The following is a 25,306-nucleotide window of genomic DNA, read 5'->3' on the forward strand; positions in this document are numbered from 1 at the left end:
CCCAATAGTGCTGGTGATTCACAGACCTGTACCCCTGGGGATAAAAATATATGTTTATAAAAAATAAAAAAAATTATTAAAAAAAATAATACACATTAATTGAAAGAAAAAAAATTCTCATCTTTGTATTCTTCTGAGATTTTGAGTTTAATTCTTATGCTGAATTATTTGGCAATAACTGACTGACGTAAGTGCTTGGAAAACTGCATTCAGTTTCAGAAAACTAAGGTTAAAGTTTTAGTACATACGATTTTTTTGTGGACTGAGATTTACACCTGACATTTCAAAGTTTTAGCGACGTAAAAGGAAGTGGCACATGAAAAAATGTCTAACGTTATCAGCTATTAGGAAAATGCAAATGAAAACCACAAAGGGGTGTCATGACATATCTATTGGAATGGCTAAAATAAAAAGAAAAATAATGGCAATACCAAATGCTGGTGAAGATGCAGAGAAACTGATCATTCATAATTAATGATAGAAATGTAAAATGATACAGCCACTCTGGGAAACAGCTTGACAATTTCTTTGATAACTGAAACTATACCTACCATATGTATTAGTTGGCTTGGGCTGCCATAACAAAATATCTGAGGCTGAGTGACTTAAACAAAAGAAACTTATTTTTCCACAGTTCTGGAGCCCAGGAGTACAAGATCAAGGTTCTGGCCCACACGGTTTCTGGTGATAGCTCTCTTCCTGGCCTACTGATGGCCACCTTCTCAATATTTCCTCATATGGCTTTTTCTCAGTACATGCACATGAAAAGAGACAGAGCTAACTAGCTCTCTGGTGTCTTCTTATAAGGATATTCGTCTTACAGTTACTGGGGCCCCACCCTTATGACCTCGTTTAACCTTAACCACTTCCCTACTCCAAATACAGCTACACTGGGAGTTAGGGCTTCAACATAGGAATATTTGGGGGAGACATGCAGATACTCAGTCCCTAACATCATATAACCTAGAATTTCATTCCACAGATAAGAAAACACACACAAGGGAAACCTGGGTGGCTCAGTTGGTTAAGCAGCTGCCTTCGGCTCAGGTCATGATCCCAGCGTCCTGGGATCGAGTCCCACATCGGGCTCCTTGCTCCGCAGGGAGCCTGCTTCTCCGTCTGACTCTGCCTTCCACTCTGTCTGCCTGTGCTCGCTTTCGCTCGCGCTCTCTGACAAATAAATAAATAAAATCTTTAAAAAAAAAAAAGAAAAGAAAACACACACAAAAACCTGTAGCCACACTAGGCATAATCCAGATGTCATTCAGTGGGCAAATGTAAATAAACTCTTACACGAACAATGGAATACTGCTGACCCATAAACAGGAATGAACTACTGATGCACACAATGACTTGTATGAACCTCAAAGGAACTATGCAGAGTGAGAAAAAAAAAAAACAAGTGCAAAGTTTATCGTATGATTATGTTGTATTAGGTTGTCAAAGTAACAAAATCGCAGAAACTGAGAACAGATGGGTGGTTTCCAGTGATCAGGAATGGGGAGAGCAAGAGAGGGGAGGCGTGTCTGTAAAGGTGGTAGCAAGAGGAGCCTTTCGATGATGGAAAATCTCTGTATTCTGATGGTGGTGATGGATACACAATGCTAAACATATGACAAAAATGCACAGAACCGTACACCCAGATGCAAGCATCCACACACTACACACAAAAAGAATGCATGTAAAACCGATGAAATCTCAATAAATTCTGTGCATTGTATCAGTGTCAACTTTCTGGTTTTGATATTGTACTATAGTTATACCACCTGTTGTTACTGGGATGAAGGGCACACAGAAGCCCCCTGTACATTTTTGGCAATTTCCTAGGAATCTATAAATATTTCATAATAACAACTTAAAAGAGTTGCACAAATTATGACTAGAGAGAAAACACCAAATGAAACAAGTTGTATAAAATGGTAAGGTAGGGGCACCTGGGTGACACAGTCAGATTAGTGTCCCACTCTTGGTTTTGGCTCATGATCTCAGGGTCATGGGATCAAGCCCTGTGTTGGGCTCCATTTCTTTGGTCCCCTGGGCTTTTTTTCAAATTGGATATTATTATTATTATAAAATTATTACTTTAATTGAATCAAAATATACCTTTCTGTTATCTCTAGCTTTTGTAGATGTTCAAACATAAATCACTTTTGAGTTTGTTAAATACGTTCCTTTTCTTGATTATGGTCATGATTTCTTGGTAGTGTGTTAAAACGGATTACACTGTGTATTTTAAATATGCACAATTTATAAAATGACTATCGTACCTAATAAGCACAGTTTCAAGAAAGGAAATATGGGGGAACCTATAAAGTATAAAAAGAACTCCTCTTTTATTACGTTTTCTATGTTTTTGTTAAATGTTATCTTTTAAGTAACTTCTGTGCCCATTGATCAAACTTACAACTCCAAGATCAAGAGTTGCATGCTCTACTAATTGAGCCAGCCGGGTGCCCCTAATGTTTTTATATACTTAATTCCAGCATATTAATGTACAGTGCTATATTAGTTTCAGGTGTACAATATAGTGATTCAACAATCCCATACATCACCCGGTGCTCATCACGACAAGCACACTCCTTATTAATCCACATCACCTCTTGAACCGGTCCTCCACATACTTTCCCACTGGTAACAATCAGTGTGTTCCCTATCATTAAGAATCTCTTTTTTGGGGCACCTGGGAGGCTCGGTCATTAAGCGTCTGCCTTTGGCTCAGGTCATGTTGCCAGGATCCTGGATTCAAGCTCTGCACCAAGCCCTGCATCCAGCTCCTCACTCAGTAAAATGCCTGCCTCTCCCTCTCCTACTCCCCCTGCTTGTGTTCCCCCCACCTCTCTCTCTCTGTGAAATAAACAAATAAAATCCTTCTAAAAATCTGTTTCTTGGTTTGCCCATTTCCCCCTTTTTTTCTTAAATTCCAAATATGAATGAAATCATGACATTTATCTTTCTCTGACGTATTATGCCTAGTATTATACTGTCTAGCTCCATCCATGTCATTCCAAATGGCAAGATTTCATTCTTTTTCATGGCTGAATTAGGGACACACACACACACACACACACACACACACACATATCACATTTTCTTTATCCACTCATCAGCGGATGGATACCTGGGTTGCTTCCATATCTCAACTTCTGTAAATAATGCTGCTATAAACATAGTGGAGAATGTATTCCTATGAATTAGTGTTTTTGTATTCTTTGGGTAAATACCCAGCAGTGTGATTACTTGATCATTGGCTAGGTTTTTTTTTTTTTCCTTTTTCTTTTCTGAGGGAACTCCCTACTGTATTTCAGAGTAGCTATACCAATTTACACTCCCACCAGTAGCAATAGAGCACGAGGGTTCCTTTTTCTCCACATCCTTGCCAACACTTGTCATTTCTTAAGTTTCTCATTTTAGCCATTCTGACAGGAGTGAGGTAATATCTTATTGCAGTTTTGATTTGCACTTTCCTGATGGTCAGTGACGATGGATTGCATGACTTCTTTTTTTTTAAGATTTTATTTATTTGACAGAAAGACAGAAAGAGAGGGAACACAAGCAGTGGGAGTGGGAGAGAGAGAAGCAGCTTCCTGCTGAGCAGGGAGCCCGAGGCAGGGCTTCATTCCAGGACCCCAGGGTCATGACCTGAGCCAAAGGCAGATGCTTAGCAACTGAGCCATGCAGGCACCCCAAATTGCACGACTTCTTTTTATGTTTTAGATATTAACCCCTCATTAGATATAATATTTATAAATAAGTATACAAAGATAAGTAGCACGAAAGATAGTATCATTTAAGAAATAATTGATGAAGGACAAGGAGGAAAATGAGGAGTAAAGGGAAATGAATTTGAGTTATTTGTAAATGTCATGAATTACTGCTTTGAAAGATAGACTTCTTTGGGTTAAGATGTATCAGAGTCTTCTTTAAGACAAAGGTGTTTAGGAGCACCTGGGTGGCTCAGTCAGTTAAGCATCTGCCTTTGACTCAGGTCATGATTCCGGAGTCCCAGGATTGAGCCCCACATCGGGCTCCCTGCTCAACAGAGAGCCTGCTTCTCCCCTTGCCCCTCACCCAGTGTATGCTCTTTCTTGCTCTCTCGAATAAATAAATAAAATCTTTTTTGAAGAAAAAGACAAAGCTGTTTAGTTGCAATGTGTTAGGGAAGAGGAGAATCTGGGGGTCTAAACGTTGCGGTGTAATTGAAACATTGTATGGTTTCACGAATAGGTTGGACTTTGTCATTTATATAACATTATTTGAGATTTAACCACAAGGCTCCATAGTGCTGAAAGAATGTATGATTAAAATAGGCATTATAGGGACGCCTGGGTGGCTCAGTTGGTTGGGCGGCTGCCTTCAGCTCAGGTCATGATCCCAGCGTCCTGGGATCGAGTCCCACATCGGGCTCCTTGCTCCGCAGGGAGCCTGCTTCTCCCTCTGACTCTGCCTTCCACTCTGTCTGCCTGTGCTCGCTCTCACTCGCTCTCCCTCTGACAAATAAATAAATAAAGTCTTTAAAAAAAATAGGCATTATACAAAAATAAAATATGTATCATCAAGCAAGTATTTACTTTTATAAGTATTTTTAAGGGGCTCCTGGGTGGCTCAGTTGGTGAAGCATCTGACTCTTGATTTTGGCTCAGGGCATGAACTCAGGGTCATGAGATTGAACCCCATGTCCATCTCTGGGCTGAGAGGGGAGTCTGCTGGAGACTCTCCCTCTCCCTCATCCTCTCCCCCAGCTGGTACTCTGTCTTTCTCTCAAATCAATCAATCAATCTTAAAAAACTTCTATATAAAGTAGTGGCAGAGTAGTCTGTTATGGTGCTATCAATTTTCCTTCCAACTAAGGATGAACATCCAGGTAACTGGGTTGCTGGAAGGGTACACAAGTAGAAGGAGCGCACTTGCCACTCATGAGTCCATAATTATGACAATTGTCCTCATTTAGGGCATGCTATAATGATCAACTTCATAACATTCCTTTGAGCTAAGCTATTTCATGGATAAAAGTACTCTAAGATTACAGGCCTTTATATGTAGAATGCACAACTAATTTCAAATTAGCACTATGAAAGTTCATAAGCTCATTCTGTAAGCAGCTAACCTGGATATCTCGAAAGGTTCAAGAATAAACAGCTCAACAGAAGAAGAATTCTTGCTGGAAAATGTGCTTTGTAAAATTTTTTTCTGCATTGCCTCCTGCTCCCTGGAGAAGGCAATGCTTTCAGAAGTTACTTAATGGATCAAGAAAACTCACTGTGCTAGTGGCTTACAGGCATGAGAATTTCCGAAGCAGCTGTCTATCTCTCCACAGTAATCATCTAAGTTGAGAGACAAACTTCAGTTACTCACCCATGTATCCCTATATATTAGTTCATATACTCCTTTATTAAAAGACTGATTTATTTGAGAGTGAGAGGGAGAGAATGAGTTGGGGAGGGGCAGAGGGGGAAGGAGAGAAAATCTTAAGCAGACTCCCCACTTAGCATGGCTCAATCTCATGACCCTGAGATCATGACATGAGCCAAAATCAAGACTTGGTTGCTTAACTGACTACACCACCCAGATGCCCTTAGTCCATATTCTCCATCAGAAAGAAGAATTGATAAGAGATTCTCAAGCTTTTCAAATAGAAGAACCCCTTTTTGAACAACAAAACATTTTAAGATCCACACAAGTTGAGAAAGTACAGCATTGCAAATTACCTCTATAGATGCCAGAATGCCGTAATGGCCATCTGTTATTTTTGCTGGTCAGCATTCTCTCCCTTTATTGACATCCCAGTACCCCAAATTTCCTGTGGTGAGTCATCTCTCCTTTTCTATTTCCAATCCATTCATGTTGGATGATTTTCACTCAATTCTTGGCTCCAAGATTGGGTATGTGACTCAGGCCTGGCTAATCCTAGTATTTCTTCTCCATGGCCACAGCAATTATTAAGTAATTATGCTCAGGATGAGCATGAACCACCAGTTTCAGATGGTCTTTGCACCTATGCTGGGACTGTTGAGAGTGAGGTTGTACCTTTTGTCCTGAACTGTTGGGATTGGCCTATATAAGCTTGTAGCTGTTGGCAACATCTCCACACTGATAAGCTATGTAGGAGAATAAAGCTCAAGGACAGGAGATAAAGCTGAGATATTTGAAGAGAGGGGTACCATTTCCACGGCTTGGGCCCCTAAAACTATTCATGCCTGCATTTATTCATATACTTTTCAGATATATGAGTCCATAAACACCATCTGTAGCTCAAATTGGGTTTCCCTTACTTGCAAGCAAGAGTCTTTTCTGCTATAAATGCTTTGAGATGATATTTTATTAATCCCCAAGAACAAGTAATGTTTAAAATACTAGCACAAATATTCATGAAGAATTATTTAGTTACTGGGAAATCAACATTCTGTGTGTATATGATGAATGCATAGACCATTTGCAGCCTAACACCACGGTGGGTCAGAGATCTAAGGGTTTGGAACCACTATCATCTAAATTTTGAATGTCACACAGGTACAGATTATAGCCGTGTTTACACAACTAAAATGTAGAGAAGATGATTATCTTGAAAATCTAGTAGGGCTTAGAAAGCTAATCACACTGCATTTTCTCTTTCAGTTAGCATAGCTTCAAAGTCAAATATGGCTTGCACCTAAAAAACAGGGACTACAGTTAGATGGTATTTTATAGTGATTGAAAATACTTCAGGAGGGGACGCCTGGGTGGCTCAGTTGGTTAAGCCGCTGCCTTCGGCTCAGGTCATGATCCCAGTGTCCTGGGATCGAGTCCCACATCAGGCTCCTTGCTCGGCAGGGAGCCTGCTTCTCCCTCTGCCTCTGCCTGCCATTCTGTCTGCCTGTGCTCGCTCTCTCCCCCTCTCTCTCTCTGATAAATAAATAAAATCTTTAAAAAAAAAAAAAAGAAAATACTTCAGGAAATGTACTACAATTTTATTTTAGCATGTCAAATATTTAGAACTTTAATAAGGCTACAAGGTTTTATTCAGTAAAATAAAATAACTTCATTCCCAATATCGACTTAAAAAGAATCATGAGGATATATACACGGCTAAAGCTATTTTTCCAAGCATCATTTTATTACTACTTTGTAAGCTTGTCAAGCTAATCTAGTGCTTCCCAGTTGCCTCCAAACACATTATTTCCTTTAATTCTGACAGTAATTCTGTAAGGAAATGAACGAGAAGTTAACAAGACTATGTTGAGCCCTATGGTGGGTAATGCATAATAAGCACACATACATATACAACATAAACTGAGTGTTGCTAGAAGTATTTCACACACTGGAAAATCAGGGCTCAATAGGTAAATAAAACTATCCTAGTTTACATATTCAATACATAGCAAAGCTTGGATTCATAGAATTTTTTTAGGATTCCAGATCCTATTTTCTACCTTGTTTTCTACTTCTAATGGATCTGAGTAGGTCTACCTGTCGGAAGCAGAATTAATGGGTCTAGCTTTGTCTGATTCATGAGTATTGAGGCCTGGCATATCTAGATTTCTTGCCCCCATGTTGACTTGAATTATTAAAAACAGTCATCTTTATGTGATTGTATGGTACCCCAGTGGATCCAATCAAAACATTTTTTCCTTCTTTCCTGCTTCCCTCCTCCCTTCCTTTCTTATTCTCCATTTTCCATCCTCTGCTCCCTTCTCGCTCTCCTCTTGCTTTCCCCCTTCATCTTTTCTTTCTGCAGGGCTTTCTTGGTGAGGGAAAAATCTAGCTTTGCTAACCTGCCAAATTTTTATTCTATTCCTACGTCTGACAAAAGTGATTTGAAAAAAAAAAAAACTCACTTTAAACACATGCTGTTTTAGAAACACTGGTTCAGTTATACCACTAGGTATATGGTCCTACAAGACTACTGGTGAGGTAAAAGACTAGACAAGATTTAAAAGGTTTGAAGAAAAAGAGGTTGTGATTCTAGGTAACAATGCAAAGCCATGGAAATCAAGGGAAGTGAGCAACTTTGCTACAGGCAAATAAACCACAAGGTTTGTTCCTTCTGTCTTGTCCATTCTAAGACCAGTCATTTCAATATTGCCTTGCTAGTAATTTGAAATAGTCATTGTCTTTGGCCTCGCTCCAGATGGGTCTTGTTCCTCAGTAAGGTCTTGACTTCCTTCCATGTGGGTCTCATTGACAGGTGGATGACAATACCCAGCCTGTGATAAATTCTACTGTCTAGAGTTTCTGTTCACACACATGAAAAACATCACAAAACTGAGGCGGTCTAGTGAAGTTCACGCCACTGAACGGAAGTGGAGCTTCCTAGCTATTTGTTTCATGGGGCCTCAAATTCAGCATGCTATTTTATTTTTATTTTTTCAAACTGAACATATTTTAAACCTGAACTAATCTCTCCTTTTCCATACGTCCCACTTTCTTGGCTTCTAATTTGTATAAATGTCCCATGATTTTCCCAGTTACACAGACTTCACAGTGAATTCATATTTGTTTGTACCCATTTTGTCTTCACAACTCAGTACTTCTATTTTGTAAAATTTATTTTTATTTTATTTATTTTTTAAACATTTTTTAAAGATTTTTTAAAAATTTATTTGTCAGAGAGAGAGCACAAGGAGGCAAAGTGGCAGGCAGAGGCAGAGAGAGAAGCAGGCTCCCCACTGAGCAAGGAGCCCGATGCGGGACTCGATCCCAGGAGCCTGGGATCATGATCTGAACCAAAGGCAGTGGCTTAACCGACTGAGCCACCCAGGCTGCCCCTATTTTTATTTTGATTAATTTTTTTTGAAGAGATAGAGCCCATGTGGGGAGAGAGGCAGAGGGAGAAGGAGAGAGAGAATCTTAAGCAGGCTTCATCCTGAGCATGGAGCCTGACTTGAGGTTCAATATCACAACCCTGAGATCATGACCTGAGCAGAAATCAAGAGCTAGATGCTGAACTGACTGAGCCATCCAGGCACTCAGACCCCAGCACTTATAAAACACTGGGGATTATCTCTCTCTCTCTCTCTCTTTTTTAAAGATTTTTTATTTATTTATTTGACAGAGAGAGAAATCTCAAGTAGGCAGAAGTAGGCAGAGAGGCAGACAGATAGAGAGGGAGAAGCAGGCTCCCTGCTGAGCAGAGAGCCCGATGTGGGGCTTGATCCCAGAACCCTGGGATCATGACCTGAGCCAAAGGCAGAGGCTTAACTCACTGAGCCACCCAGGCGCCCCTATGTCTCTCTTTTTAAAAGACTTTACTTTATATAGGTCAACTTTAGATTTACAACAAAATTGAGAGGAAGGTACTAAGATTTCTCGTATATCCCCTGCCCCAACATAAGCATAATCTCTCCCATTAACAACTGCAGTCACCAAAATGGTGTGTGTGTGTGTGTGTGTATGTGTGTGTGTATGTGTGTGTATTTTACCAAGGATGACTCTACACTGACACATCATAATCACCTAAAATCCGTAATTCATCTTAGAGTTCACTCTTGGTGTTGTACATTCTGTGGTTTGAATTCATACTTAATGACATGTACCCATCATTGTAAGGTCACACAGAGTAGTTTTACTGCCCTAGAAATTCCCCCATTCTCTGCCTATTTATCTATTATGCACCCTCCACCCCCACCCTCTCCACCCACTCTGCATCCACTGATTTTTTTTATTGTCTCCATGGTTTTGCCTTTTCCAGAACATCATATGGTTGGAGTCTTACAGTATGTAGCATTTTCAGGTTGGTTTCTTTCACCAAGTGATAGGCATTTAAACTCCATTTCTTTTCATAACTTGACAGCTGATTTCTTTGTAGCTCTGAATATTCTACTATCTGGACATACCACAGTTTATTTATCTGTTCACCTACTGAAGGACATCTTCGTTGTTTCCAGCGTTTGGTAATTACAAATAAAGCTGCCATGAACATCCATATTCAGGTTTTTGTGTGGAATTAAGTTTTCAATTCCTTTAGGTCAATACCAAGGAGCACTATTAATGGGTCATATGGTAAGAGTATGTTTCATTTTATAAGAAACTGTCAAACTGTGTTCCACAGTGGCTGCACCATTTTGCATTCCCATCAGCAATGAATGAGAATTCCTGTTGTTCCACATTATCACTGGTATTTGGTGTTGTCAGTATTTTGGATTTTGTCCATTTTAATGGGTCTCATAGTAGTATCTCATTGTTTTAATTTGCATTTCCCTGATGACATATGATGTGAGACATCTTTTCATATGTGCCTTTTGTCATCTGTACATCTTCTTTGGTGAGGGGTCTGTTAAGTTCTTTGGTCCAGCTTTTAATTGGGTTCTTCATTTTCTTATTGTTGAGTTTTAAGTGTACTTTGCGGATTTTGTATAGTACTTTATCTGGTGTTTCTGGAAATATTTTATCTCAATCTGTGGCTGATCTTTTCCGTTCTCTTGATACTGTCTTTCACAGAGCAGAAGTTTTAAATTTCAATTAAGTTCACTTTTTCATTTATTTCATGGATTGCGTCTTTGGTGGGGGCACCTAAAAAGGCATCATCATACCAAAAGTCATCCAGGTTTTCTCTTATATTATCTTCTAGGCATTTAATAGCTTGAGGTTTTACATTTAGGTCTATGATCCACTTTGAGTTAAATTTTGGGAAGAGTGTAACGTCTGTATCTAGATTTTTTTTTTCTTTTTCTCTTTTTATTTTCTTTTTCTCTCTCTCTCTCTCTTTTTTCATGTGGCTGTCCATCTGAACCAACACTGAACCTCTATCAGTTCATCAGTGATAGTTTGGGATTTTCTACCCCGGCTCTGGTTCTTATCATGGTTTCCACTCATGAGTCTCTGCTTCAATAGACTGTCACTCCTGGCATTGGTTTATCTGTCTCTCCAGTCTTGGGTGCAGTGGTCTGCCATGTGTCCTCTCCTCTCTTAGTAATCTAAGAGTCTTTGGTTTTCCAGCCTGCTCAGCTTTTTATTGGTTGTTAAGACAATGTGGTGACTTCCAAGCTCCTTACGTGCAGAACTGGAAAATGGAAACCATTCTGTCTATTTCTCTTGATTTTGGATCCTCCTGTCCATCCTCACCCCCCCACCCAATGCTCTGGTTTAATATTCCATTCCTGGGCTCCTATAATAGCTGCCTTGTTGGTGTGTCTCTGACATCTCTCTCTCTCCTCTGCTGCAACCTCACATCACTTCCTCATTAATCTATTTTTTAAAAAAGATTTTAATAATTTATTTGAGAGAGAGAGAGTGCTAGAGAGCACGAGCAGCGGAGAGGGTCAGATGCAGAGGGAAAGGCAGACTCCCCACTGAGCAGGGAGCCCAACATGGGACTCAAACCCAGGACCCTGGGATCATGACCTGAGCTGAAGACAGAGGCTTAACCTACTGAGCCACCCAAAAGTCCCACTTCCTAATTATTCTAAAATGCAACAGACTTCACATCCTTTCCTGGCTTTGAAGCATTCTCATTATCTTATAAAATCCAAATTCTTGGAGCTGACACTTGAGGTCACTGATTATTCATTCTACACTTAGTTTTTCAAACTTTCTCTTGCTGCTCTTAGTCCTAGAGGACCCAGACTCTTTGCCTTTTCTTGAAGACCCCCTGGTCCTATGTTTATCCCATTTTCTTTGGCTAGAATGCCCCCCAGGTTCCCAGTCCTGGTTAGTTCTGAAGTTGGCCCTTCTCTGAGTATTGTCGTCACTTCTGACACCTTTCCAAGATAGTGAACTTATTATTTTGTACGTTTCAAGCATTTGTTTACATCTCTTATCGTCCCTGCTAGACTGGCTGCTCTCTGAAGAAAGGGATTATTTATATTTACAATCTTCACAAGGGTCTCTTACTTGTAGTTTCTGATTTTTTTTTAAAGATTTTATTTATTTATTTGACAGAGAGATCACAAGTAGGCAGAGAGGCAGGCAGAGAGAGAGGGGGAAGCAGGCTCCCCGCTGAGCAGAGAGCCCAATGTGGGGCTCGATCCCAGGACCCTGGGATCATGACCTGAGCCGAAAGCAGAGGCTTTAACCCACTGAGCCACCCAGGCGCCCCAGTTTCTGATTTTTTGAATGAAAAGTCACCAAGTCTCAGGTTTGGATCATTTCTTATCTGATGACTGGGAAACTGGAGAAGAGTAGTTTGTGTGTGTTCATTTTAACTTCTGTTTTGAATCTCTTTCTAAATACTGACTTAATTTAGGGTTGTAGGTAATTAAGGAAAATGAAAATGTTCTTTCTTTGTTCTTTGTGCTGTTAAGGTGCTGTTGGGAGCTATTTTAAAAGCATGGAGATAGCTAGAAGGCAAAGTTCTCTCATATTTTAAAATTTAGATAGATACAGTATAAATCATTTCTGGAGGTGACATAGTACCCACTGTAGAACTGTATCCAAGAGGGCTGTTAGATGAAAGTAATCTTTTCTAAACTCAAACTGACATGGGAGCAGTTAAGTCTGATTTGTGAGCTACTGAAGTGTCATCTTTTATTCTTCTCAAAGACCTTAACAACTTGAAGGTGAGAACAAAGAGAAGGAAAGAAATGGAGGCTCATTTATTTTTCTTGATGTAGAATTGATGTTCATCAAAATCTTCTCTCTAACAACTTACGATGACACAATTGATGGGTCATAAAAATGTTCACTGAGTTTTGACATATTGGGTCACATTTTTATTTTATTTCTGGTGGATTTTGGAATTCAGCTCTCTTTCTGTGGATAGGATTGTGCCCCACTACTTCACATGGGGGTTATCTGGGCCCATTCACTCCTACCACGATTTGCCATACTATCCCAGGTCTTTATCTCACTTTATTTTATTCTCAATGTGCAGATCTAATGCTACATTTTGTTTGTTCATAAAAAGTCTGTTTTTCCACTAAGGTACAAAAAGGGGGAGCTGTCAATTCATATGCTAGTCTATGAATTGAAACATCTTCCCACTTCTGGTAGAATTGAATAGTGGTTTGAACTGTAGAAAATGAAAATGGGGGAAAAACCAGAGAATATGGCAAGTATTTATTATGCAACCTCATGAAGGAGGGCATTAGGATTTTCTTATCATTTCAGAGACAAGTATCACAAGAAAGTCATTTATGTATTCTTTTTTTTTAAAAAAGATTTTATCTATTTATTTGAGAAAGAGAATATCAAAGAGAGAGCACGAGCTGAGGGAAGGGCAGAGGGAAGCAGGCTCCCCACTGAGCAGGGTGCCCAATGTAGGACTCACTCCCAGGACCCTGGGATAATGACCTGAGCCAAAGGCAGATGCTTAACTGAGTGAGCCACTCAGGTACCCCTCATTTATATATTCTTGATATCTACTTTTCCTGCTCATTCATTCATCCGTCAAATGTGCCCTGATTACTACTCCATGTCAGGTAGTGCTCTTGGCACTGGCATTCAATAAAGATTTCTTAATTGATGGGGTGACATCCTACCCCCTCTCTCATCTTTACCCACTATGTGATATCCAGCACTAATCCTGGAGTGTTAATATTTTATTGTCTGCCTGCTTTCACAATGTTTTGTATAGCACCTGTGTGACGAAGTGATTCTCAGAACCATAACATGATACAAAGACATGTAGACCCGATGCCTATTGAACCTGTTACTAATGCCAAAAGGGGCAGTCATTTCAAACAAGGATTTCCATAAAAAATAATACGGCAGTTTTGTTTCAGTTGAGAATGTGAGTCTCCTTATGACAGAGGACTCATGTCTTATTGCTAGCAGCTGCCTGACTATTCCTGAGGAAGGAGTTCTTGGTTTCTTTCTTAGATGGAACAGTTACCAGCATGACAACTACCACAATGCATCACAAGAATTGGAAAATTTTAGTTTTTTCCATACATGTGACAAAGCAGTTGCCGTTTATATACCTCTTGTTCGAGTACTGAGCTTTCATTATTTCTACCTCCTGAGGTCACCTCGAAGTCCCTCCTCTGTCCCCAGACTCCACATTTTATTTGGTCTCTTTTAATAGCTCTTGACTGATTGATTGCAAGAACCTCTTAAGCGGTTTGACTGCTTTTTTCCCTGCCTGAGTGCTTTTTTGAGCAAGCTGATCTAATCATGCCTTTCTCCAGCTCTAAGTCTCCAGTGGCTTTTCAAGGCTCACCTGAGCTACAGAATGTCTCCTGACCTACCTTCTTCCCTCTCCCTGAAGGCTCCTGTCTAGATCACTCTGCCACTTGCTTACTCCCATACCGCTCTCTCTGTACCTTGAATGTAGAACTTACTATACAGCAAGGCAGTCATTCTATAACTCTGTCTTCCTCCCTTAGACTTTGAGCATGTTGAGGACAGAGAAAATGCCCTGTTTCTTTCTGCTCTTCCAGCACAGTGCCTGGCATGAAACAGGCAACACATGTGCAGAAGTGAATTAAACAAGAGCACCAGAAGCTCTCAGTGAGCTCCTAAAGAATTTTACGGGAAACATTGAATTCTTTTTATGTCTTATGAAGTTGTACTTTTTCAGCAATGACCTGCTCCTTGGTAGTATATTCCAAGTCCAGATAATAAGTCATCCTAATTCAACGAATTCTGTATCTTTTTGCCCTTGATGAGGCACAGTTGATCACTTCCTGTATGATAGACTTTAGAAGATGCAACACAGCTATCAGATAGCCCCCAACTACACCCATTTTGTCCCGTTTCTCCTTCCCAGCAACTATAAAAATATGAAATAAATAATTTTGAGGCCATTCTTCCTTGGGCAATTCATTCCAAAAACCTATGGTTTGCAATGGATGTTTTGAGCTTGGGATCAATTCGAATTATAGCAAATGCCACAGTACATGTGGGGGCCAAGGGAAGCCTACCTCCTTGGTTTTCCCCCACAGAAGAGGGAAACAAACTTCCTAAAGGCTCTGTGTTGAGAGAAAATGATCCCTGTGTGCTACGTACTAGGGCACACTTAGTGAAAAAGTATTTCTCAGATAAGACTTGGCTCTGTTTTGAATTCACTTCACCTTCCCACTTATGTTTTCCTTTTTTTCTGTTCACTTTTTCTTTTTCCCCAGAGCTTCTCCTCTGACCCCTGGTTCCCAGGGCCCTTGAACATGCAGGACTCACATTTCTTCCCCCACCTACCTGTGCTGCCTACAGGCTGGCTGAAAATCCCAATTCAAGCTAAAGTATTCATGGACGGATGGATTGTTTCTCTAAAGAGATTTGACACCTTTAAGGGACTCCTGGGCAAGAAAATGCCCTCGACCAAAGGAGCAGAACCTCTCATTCCAGATACGAAGATACTGTGGTGGACTAAAGCAAGAAGAATTTCACATATATCTCGGATCACATCACAGAGGCTCTATGACCAAGAGAGCTGCACACTTTCACAGAGGCTGTGGGAGATTCAGTGTGATGCGAAAGACGAGAGGATCCATCAGACATTCCTGAGAGTTCATGTTACGGGTTTTCAAACTGTGTTCCTCCGTACATAGGGAACCTGCAGAAGAACTTCAGAGGTCTCTGGAGTGGAATGAGACGGAGACCCAGAGAACAAGTCGGTGTGTCTCTTGCCTGGTGCCCTGATGTGAACTAATCATAGTGGACTAGTAATAATAACATTAATATTATTTGACCACTAATGGGGTAATAGGACAGTACCACTATTATATTCTAATACATTCAGTTTTAAATTAAGGTCATTTAAAGAGAAAAAGAGATTTACTTCCCCAAATTTGGTCAACAATGGCTATTTCAGCACACATGCCCTGCACCCAGAATCCCAGGTGAAACTTATTCAGCTGTCATTACCTCAGGGGGAAGGGTGATAACCTACTGGACAGTTCTGCCCTGAAATGCAGATGGCAGGGTTTAAGGAGACAGAATATTTTGTTATGGAAGCAGGAGAAATGGAATAAGACTGAGGCATGAAAGTGGACATGGCTGGAGGTTAGATTAAGGAGTGATGAAGACAGATTGGCTTGCTTCATGGCTTTGCCTCTGATGGGCCCTGCCAATGACACTAGGCCTCGGGCTTTCAGAACTGAAAGATGTATCACCCATGTCTTATTAACTGATCACATTTGTTACCCTTTCAACACCCCTAAATCTATTAGAATGATAGCTCATTCCTGAACTCACAACAAACACCTACATGTCCCATAATGTATGAAAGAGGAAACCACTATGGCAGCCCACTGACAGAGTGACTGGGATATCCTTTCCTGTATCCACACTCTTCTGCCCTGTAACTTTGCATGTCCTTTCAGTGCAAGAGGAATATATTTCCATGCCTCTGAACTCTGAGCTCAGTCATATGATTTGCTTTGGTCAGTGGCATGTGGGTGGAAACAACACTGGACTGGTGTCAAGGTGAAGCCAGATGAGGCCTTTTGTGTTCTGCTTACCCTCAGCACTTTTGTCATCACCATGAGAAGACCATGGTCCAGCCAGTCTGTTCACTGATCCACGGAGGTCGAGGGATGTGTGGAGCAGAGACGGATTTGATATGCTGCTTGGAGCCATCTTGTTAGGCCCAACCAAGATCAGCTTAAGACACCTAACCTGATAGGCAGATTTGTGAAAATAAATGTTTAGAGTTGTAAACCACAGAGGTTCTGTGACTGCTTATTACAAGGCAATTGCTGCCTGATATCATAGGTAAGAGCTTGATTTTTCTGTCAGATCAGAATTGGACAAAGTCCCTAAAGATTCGGCATGCTCATCTGTAAAAATGTATATAATTATCACTATACCAGTCTTATAGGCACTAACAAAACTAGTACATGCAAGATACTAGGCAGAATGCCTCACTATTAGTAGTATTATACATCCAGATATAAAGATACTTTGGGACTCAGAAATGCAATGAAGTAGGACACATGTGTAGATTTAAGATAGGGATTAGATATTAGAATACATAATGGTTTGAAGAAAGGCATGTATTCTGAAACCTGGGGCAGATAAATCCTTTTTCTTTAGTTCAATGACTCTTAAACGTCATAAATTTACTACCTAAGGAGATGAATAATTGACTTGGAAATACTTTTCTATTAAAGGGAAATAAAAACATGATTTTACCCACATCACTTAGTGTACAAAGTGCTATTAGTCACATGCTGTAGTTAGCACATTTGACTTGTTTGTGACCAAGAGTTCAGGTGAATACATTTGAGATTTATTTTGTAATTTTCAACATGCCAATATAAAACAGCTCTTTTTTTTTTTTTTTTTTTTTTTTTTTTTTTTACCCCTCATTGCCATCAGGTTGGAATAAATTGGCTCTTGATGCAAAGTTGTGGCCAGGGGTTGAAATTTACATGTGATTGATAGTCAAAGTGCTGACCAGCTATACCCTGCACCCTCCCCCATCCCCCACCATTTCTGGTATATCACCTCCTGGACTGGAACCTGTTTTGTGTAAACTATTGAGATAATCACTGGTTTCTCTGACCCTCACATGCACTTGAAAGTACAGAAAAATAGTTGACTAAATGGATTGTTAGAAAAAGAAAAAAGCCAACTCTTAATGGATAAAATGTTTTGTAAAATACATTTCTAATTCTTGGACCTTCATTATAGAATTTTAGCATATTACTTCCCAACCAATTAGAGAATCAACTGGTTCAATCAGCTTTCTCATTGTGTAAGTCATAGTGAGCTAGTTTGATTCATCATGGAAATGGTTCAATCAGCTTTCTGAAGCCAGTTCAAGTTTTCCTATAGGGATTTAAGAATGGATACAGAATCCCCGGAGTGGAGATGCCCTCTTTCCTTATCATGGCAATTTCCCTGTGTTGAACTTGCATTCCCACAAAGATGAAACCCACCGGGGAACTGCAGCACATCTGTGAGCAGCTGTGAAGAGCTTTATAGCTGCAGTTAAACTAAGAAGTGCTAGATTTGTCATGGATTTTTTCATTCTGGTAGAACTAGTAAAAATGCTTGGACCCCATATTTTTCCCTTTGATACACCTGTTTGTGTGTGTGTGCAGCATGAATAGATCACTATACCTGTTTGGATTCTTCTAAAAGCTAACCCTGAGACAAATATTTGGGTGTCTGTGGTTTATGAGTGGGTGACCCCAGGGAGCATGGTGAAGGAGTTAAGAAAAAAGAAAATAAAAATGTATAAAAAATGTATTTATCGAGGGATGCTTGGGTGGCTCAGTCGGTTGGGCTGCTGCCTTTGGCTCAGGTCATGATCCTAGAGTCCTGGGATCGAGTCCTGCATCGGGCTCCTTGTCCAGGGGGGAGCCTACTTCTCTCTCTGCCTCTGCCTGCCACTTTGCCTGCTTGTGCTCTCTCTATGACAAATAAATAAAATCTTAAAAAAATGTATTTATCAAAAGACCTCCCCTTTCCAAAGTAAACTGAGGCAGTTAAAGGGGAGGTAAAGAACTTTCTCAGAATCTGCTGGGATTTGATTGTCTTTAGCACAAGATAACTTCATGCCAAAATCTGCTTCCCTTCAGCTTCCAGATATCTCACATTGATTTTTGTTTGAAAATAACTCTTGAAGAAACAACATGAGTGGGAAGAGAGTCACGATGGCAGAGGAGTAGCAGACTGAGATGACATCAGGTCACAGGAGTTCAGCTAGATAGTTATCAAACCATTCTGAACACCTACAAACCCAACAGGAGATGGAAGAGAAGAAGAGCAGCAATTCAAGAAACAGAAAATCGACCACTTCTGAAAGGTAGGATGTGAGGAGAAGTGAATCCAAAGCAATGGGAAGACAGACTGCAGGGGGAGGGGTTGGCTCCCGGCAAGTGGTGGAGCAACGGAGCACAAAATCCGACCTTTTAGAAGTCTGCTCCACTGAAGGACATTGCTCCAGAGGCTAAATGGGAATGGAGCCCTCATGGGGACAGTGTGGTCTAAGGTCCTGTGGGGTCACAGAAGGATCAGGGGTATCTGAGTATAGCAGAGCTTGCAGGTATCAGAGAGGGGAAGCTGGCTACAGAGACAGAGCCAAGGAGTGAGCTCTTAGCTCGGGGTTACCTTAAAGAGTGATCTGTGGCACAGTTGGACCACTCCTCTTTGAGCAGGGACCCCATAAGTGGCAGATCTGGGGACATCCACCTTCCTCCATCATAAGAGCAGTGTGGCAGGGATCTGCTGGGTTTGGAGACTCCAAACAGGGCTGTGTACCAGAAACTCTCAGTCACAGGCCAGGTGAGCTCGGAGTGTGGCTGGAGACCAGGGAGACGGGAGTGATTGACCACCTTTCTCCAAGGGCGCACTGAGGAGTGGGGCCCCGAGATCTTGGCTCCTCTGGGCTGGAGATTGGGAGGCCGCCATTTTCATTCCTGTCCTCCAGAACTCTACAGAAAGCGTTCAGGGAGCAAAAGCTCCTGAGAGCAAACCCAAGCAGAATACCTAGCATGGCCCCTGGCAAGGACTATGCAATTCCGCCTCGGACAAAGACATTTGAGAATCACTGCAACAGGCCCCTCCCCCAGAAGATCAGCAAGAACATCCAGCCAAGACCAGGCTCACTGATCAAGGAGAATGGTGGAATTCCAGAGGAGGGGAAAGCAAAGCAGGGAATTCATGGCTTTCTCCCCATAATTCTTTAGTCTTTCAAAGTTAATTAAATTTTTTTAATTTTATTTTTTTCTCATTCTAATTGTTTTGAAATTTTCCTCTTTCTTCTTTTAATGTTTTTTAACTGGTTTATCTTAACAATAACTTTCATAAAAAAATCTTTTGAACCTTCATTATTATAGTCATATTTTATCCTTCATTGTATCTAACTTTATTTTTTGTATATGCGTAGGGCTTTTTCTTCTAAAAAATTTTGGGATACAACTTCTTCTAATAGATCAAAATATACCCTAAATCTAGCACAGGACTTTGTTCTAGTCTCCAGCCTGAGAAAATGCCATTTTTTTCTTTCTTTTTCCAAAAAATTTATGTTATCAATTCCTTTTTAAAAATTTTTAAAAAATTTTCATCTCTACAGTCATATTCCATCCCTTCATCATGTTTGCCCATATATACATATATATTACGTATATATATTTATATACATAAATATATATACATATATATATACATAAATATATATACATATATATATATATTTCTTTCTTTCTTTCTTTAAAATTTTGGCAGGTAGTTTTTTCTAAGAGACCAAAGTACACCCAAAATCAATTGGGTGGCTCTGTTCTATTCACCAGTCTAATATAGATACATATTTTTTAATTAAAAATATTTTTTTATTTCTTTTTACCCACTTTCTTCTTTGCCCAATTTGGGGTCTCTTCTGAATTACTTAGCATACATTTTTTCTGGGGTCTTTGCCACCCTTTTAGTATTTTATTCTTTCATTCATAAATTTTTATCTGGATAAAATGACAAGGTGGAAAAAGTCACCACAAAAAAAAAAAAGAACAAAAGTCAGTACCGAAGGCTAGACACCTAATCAATACGGACATTGGCAATATGTCAGATCTACAGTTCAGAATGATGATTCTCAAGGTGTTTGCTCGGCTCGAAAAAGGCATGGAAAATATTAGAGAAACCTGTCTGGAGAAATAAAAGCCCTTTCTAGAGAAATAAAAGAACTAAAATCTAACCAAGGTGAAATTTAAAAAGCTACTAATGAGGTGCAATAAAAAATGGAGGCTCTTACTGCTAGGATATATGAGGCAGAAGAGAAAATTAGTGATACAGAAGACCAAATGATGGAGAACAAAGAAGCCAAACAAAAGAGAGACAAACAACTACTGGACCACGAGGAAAGAATTCGAGAGATAAGTGACACCATAAGACAAAACATTATTAGAATAATTAGGATTCCACAAGAAGAAAGAGAGAGGGGGCAGAAGGTATATTGGAATGAATTATAGTAGATAATTTCCCTAATATGGCAAAGGGAACAAGCATCAAAACCCAGGAGGCACAGAGAACCCCCCTCAAAATCAATAAAAATAGAACCACATTCTGTCATCTAATAGTAAAGCTTACAAGTCTTAGGGAACAAGAGAAAATCCTGAAAGCAGCCTGAGACAAGAAGTCTGCAACATACAATGGTAAAAATATTAGGCCGGCAGAACACTGATCCACAGAGACCTGGCAGGCCAGAAAGAACTAGCATGGTATATTCAGAGCACTAAATGAGAAAAACATGCAGCCAAGAATACTATATCCAGCTAGGCTATCATTGAAAATAGAAGGAGAGGTAAAAAGTGTCCAGGACAAACAAATCTAAACACCAAGCCAGTCCTACAGGAAATACTGAAAGGGGTCCTCTAAGCAAAGAGAGAGCCTAAAAGTAGTAGACCAGAAAGGAACAGAGACAATATACAGTAACAGTCACATTACAGGCAATACAATGGCACTAAATTTGTATCTTTCAATCATTTCCCTGAATGTAAATGAGCTAAATGTCCCAATCAAAAGACAAAGGGTATCAGAATGGATAAAAAAAAAAAGACCCTTTCAATATGCTGTCTACAAGAAACTCATTTTATACCCAAAGACACATCCAGATTTAAAGTGAGGGAATGGAAAACAATTTACCATTCTAATGGACATCAGAAGAAAGCTAGGGTGGCAATCCTTATATCAGATCAATTAGATTGTAAGCCAAAGACTATAATAAGAGATGAGGAAGGACACTACATCACACTCAAAGGGTCTGTCCAACAAGATCTAACAATTTTAAATATCTATTCCCTCAACATGTGAGCAGTCAACTATATAAAACAATTAATAACAAAATCAAAGAAACACATTGACAATAATAGAATAATAGTAGGGACTTTAACACACCCCTCACTGAAATGGACAGATCATCTAAGCAAAAGATCAATAAGGAAATAAAGGTCTTAAATGACATACTGGACCAGATAGACATCAAAGATATATTTAGAACATTCCACCCCAAAGCAACAGAATACACATTTTTCTCTAGTGCACATGGAACATTCTCCAGAATAGATCACATCCTCGGTCCTAAATCAGGACTCAACCGGTATCAAAAGATTGGGATCATTCCCTGCATATTTTCAGACCACAATGCTCTGAAACTAGAACTCAACCACAAGAGGAAAGTTGGAAAGAACTAAAATACATGGAGGCTAAAGAGCATCCTACTAAAGAATGAATGGGTCAACCAGGAAATGAAAGAAGAATTGGAAACAAACAATAATGAAAACAGAACTGCTCAAAATCTGTGGGACACAGCAAAGGCAGCCCCGAGATGAAAGTATATAGCAATACAAACCTTTCTCAAGAAACAAGAAAGGTCCCAAATACATAACCGAGGGCGCCTGGGTGGCTCAGCGGGTTAAGCCGCTGCCTTCAGTTCAGGTCATGATCTCAGGGTCCTGGGATAGAGCCCCGGATTGGGCTCTCTGTTCAGCAGGGAGCCTGCTTCTTCCTCTCTCTCTGCCTGCCTCTCTGCCTGTTTGCGATCTCTTTCTGTCAAATAAATAAATAAAATCTTAAAAAAAATATACAACCTAACCCTACACCTAAAGGAGCTAGAGAAAGAACAGCAAGGAAAGACTAAACCTACCAGGAGAAGAGAAATAATAAAAATCAGAGCAGAAATCATTCAATCTTAGCCAATAGGCTGAGAAGCGATTGGATCAGAGCAGAAATCAATGAAATAGAAACCAAAAGAACAGTAGAATAGATCAACAAAATTAGGAGCTGGTTCTTTGAAGGAATTAATAAGATTGATAAAGCCCTGGACAGACTTATCAAAAAGAAAAGAGAAAGGACCCAAATTAATAAAATCATGAATGAAAGAGGAGACATCACAATCAACATCAAAGAAGTACAAAAAATTATAAGAACATATTATGAGCAACTATACGCCATCAAATTTGACAAGCTAGAAGAAATGGATGCATTCCTAGAGACATATAAACTACCACAAATGAACCAGGAAGAAATAGAAAACCTGAACATACCCATAACCAGTAAGGAGATTGAAGCAGTCATCAAAAATCTCCCAACAAACAGGAGCTCAGGGCCAGATGGCTTCCCAAGGGATATCTACCAAACATTTAAAGAAGAATTAATACCTACTCTCCTGAAACTATTCCAAAAAATAGAAATGGAAGAAAAACTTCCAAACTCATTTTATGAGGCCATCATTACCTTGATCCCAAAACCAAAGACCCCATCAAAAAAGAGTATTACAGACCAATAACCTTGATGAAAACAGATGCGAAAATTCTCAGTAAAATACTTGCCAATAGGATCCAACAGTACATTAAGAGGATTATCCACCACGACCAAGTGGGATTTATTACAGGGCTGCAAGGTTGGTTCAACATCCACAAATCAATCAATGTGCTATAACACATTAATAAACAAAAGAACAAGAACCATATAATACTCTCAATAGATGCTGGAAAAGCACTTGACAAAGTACAACATCCTTTCTTGATCAAAACTCTTCAAAGTGGAGGGATAGAGGCTACATACCTCAGTATCATCAAAGCCATTTATGAAAAACCCACTGCAAACATCATTCTGAATGGGGAAAAACTGAGAACTTTTCCACTAAGGTCAGGAACACGGCAGGGATGTCCATTATCACCACTGCAATTCAACATAGTACTAGAAGTCCTAGCCTCAGCAATCAGACAACAAAAAGAAATTAAAGGCATCCAAATTGGCAAAGAAGAAGTCAAACTCTCACTCTGTGCAGATGATATGATACTTTATGTGTAAAACCCAAAAGACTCTACTCCAAATCTGCTAGAATTGTACAGAATTCAGTAAAGTATCAGGATATAAAATCAATGCACAGAAATCAGTTGCATTTCTGTACACCAACAAGACAGAAGGAAGATAAATTAAGGAGTTGATCCTATTTACAAGTTCACCCCAAACCATAAGATACCTCAGAATAAACCTAACCAAAGAGGCAAAGAATCTGTACTCAGAAAACTATAAAGTGCTCATGAAAGAAATTGAGGAAGACACAAAGAAATGAAATAACGTTCCATGCTCATGGAGTGGAAGAACAAATATTGTGAAAATGTCTATGTTCCCTAAAGCAATCTACACATTTAATGCAATTCCTCTCAAAATACCACCATTTTTTTTCAAAGAAATAGAACAAATAATCCTAAAATTTATAGGGAACCAGAAAAGACCTCGAATAGCCAAAGGAATGTTGAAAAAGAAAGCCAAAGTTGGAGGCATCACAATTCCAGAATTCAAGCTCTATTACAAAGCTGTCATCATCAAGACAGTATGGTACTGACACAAAAACAGACATGTGGATCAATAGAATAGACTAGAGAGCCCATAAATGGACCCTCAACTTTAAGGTCAACTAATCTTTGACAAAGTGGGAAGGAATGTCCAATGGAAAAAAGACAGTCTCTTCAACAAAGAGAAAATTGGGAAAATTGGACAGCCACATGCAGAAAAATGAAACTGGGCCATTTCTCAAGACCATACACAAAAATAGACTCAAAATGGATGAAAGACCTCAGTGTAAGAAAGGAATCCATCAAAATCCTCGAGGAGAACACAGGCAGCAACTCTTCGACCTCAGCCACAGCAACTTCTTCCTAGAAACATTGCCAAACTCAAGGGAAGCAAGGGCAAAAATGAACTATTGGGACTTCATCAAGATAAAAAAGCTTTTGCCCAGCAAAGGAAACAGTCAACAAAACCAAAGGACAACTGACAGAATGGGAGAGGATATCTGCAAACGACATATCAGATAAAGGGCTAGTATCCAAAATCTATAAATAGCTTATCAAACTCAACACCCAAGAACAAGTAATCCAATCAAGAAATGGGCAGAGGACACGAACACACATCTCTGCAAAGACATCCAGATGGCTGTCAGACACATGAAAAAACGTTCCACATCACTCGGCATCAGGGAAATACAAATCAAAACTACAATGAGATACCGCTTCACACCAGTCAGAATGGCTAAAATTAACAAGGCAGGAAATGACAGATGTTGGAGAGGATGCGGAGAAAAAGGTACCCTCCTACACTGCTGGTGGGAATGGAAGCTGGTGCAGCTACTCTGGAAAATAGCATGGAGGTTCCTCAAAAAGTTAAAAATAGAGCTAACCTATGACCCCGCAATCACACTACTGGGTATTTACCCTAAAGATACAAATGTAGTGATCTGAAGGGGCACGTGCACATGAATGTTTATAGCAGCAATGTCCACAAAAGCCAGACTATGGAAAGAACCTAGATGTCCATCAACAGATGAATGGATAAAGATATATATATATATATATATATATATATATACACACACACACACACACACACACATACATACACACACACATATACAATGGAACACTATGCAGTCATCAAAAGAAATGACATCTTGCTATTTGTGTTGACATGGATGGAACTAGAGGGTATTATGCTGAGGGAAATAAGTCAA

This window comes from Mustela nigripes, chromosome X (genome assembly GCF_022355385.1).
Source record: "Mustela nigripes isolate SB6536 chromosome X, MUSNIG.SB6536, whole genome shotgun sequence".
NCBI classification, from domain to species: domain Eukaryota; kingdom Metazoa; phylum Chordata; class Mammalia; order Carnivora; family Mustelidae; genus Mustela; species Mustela nigripes.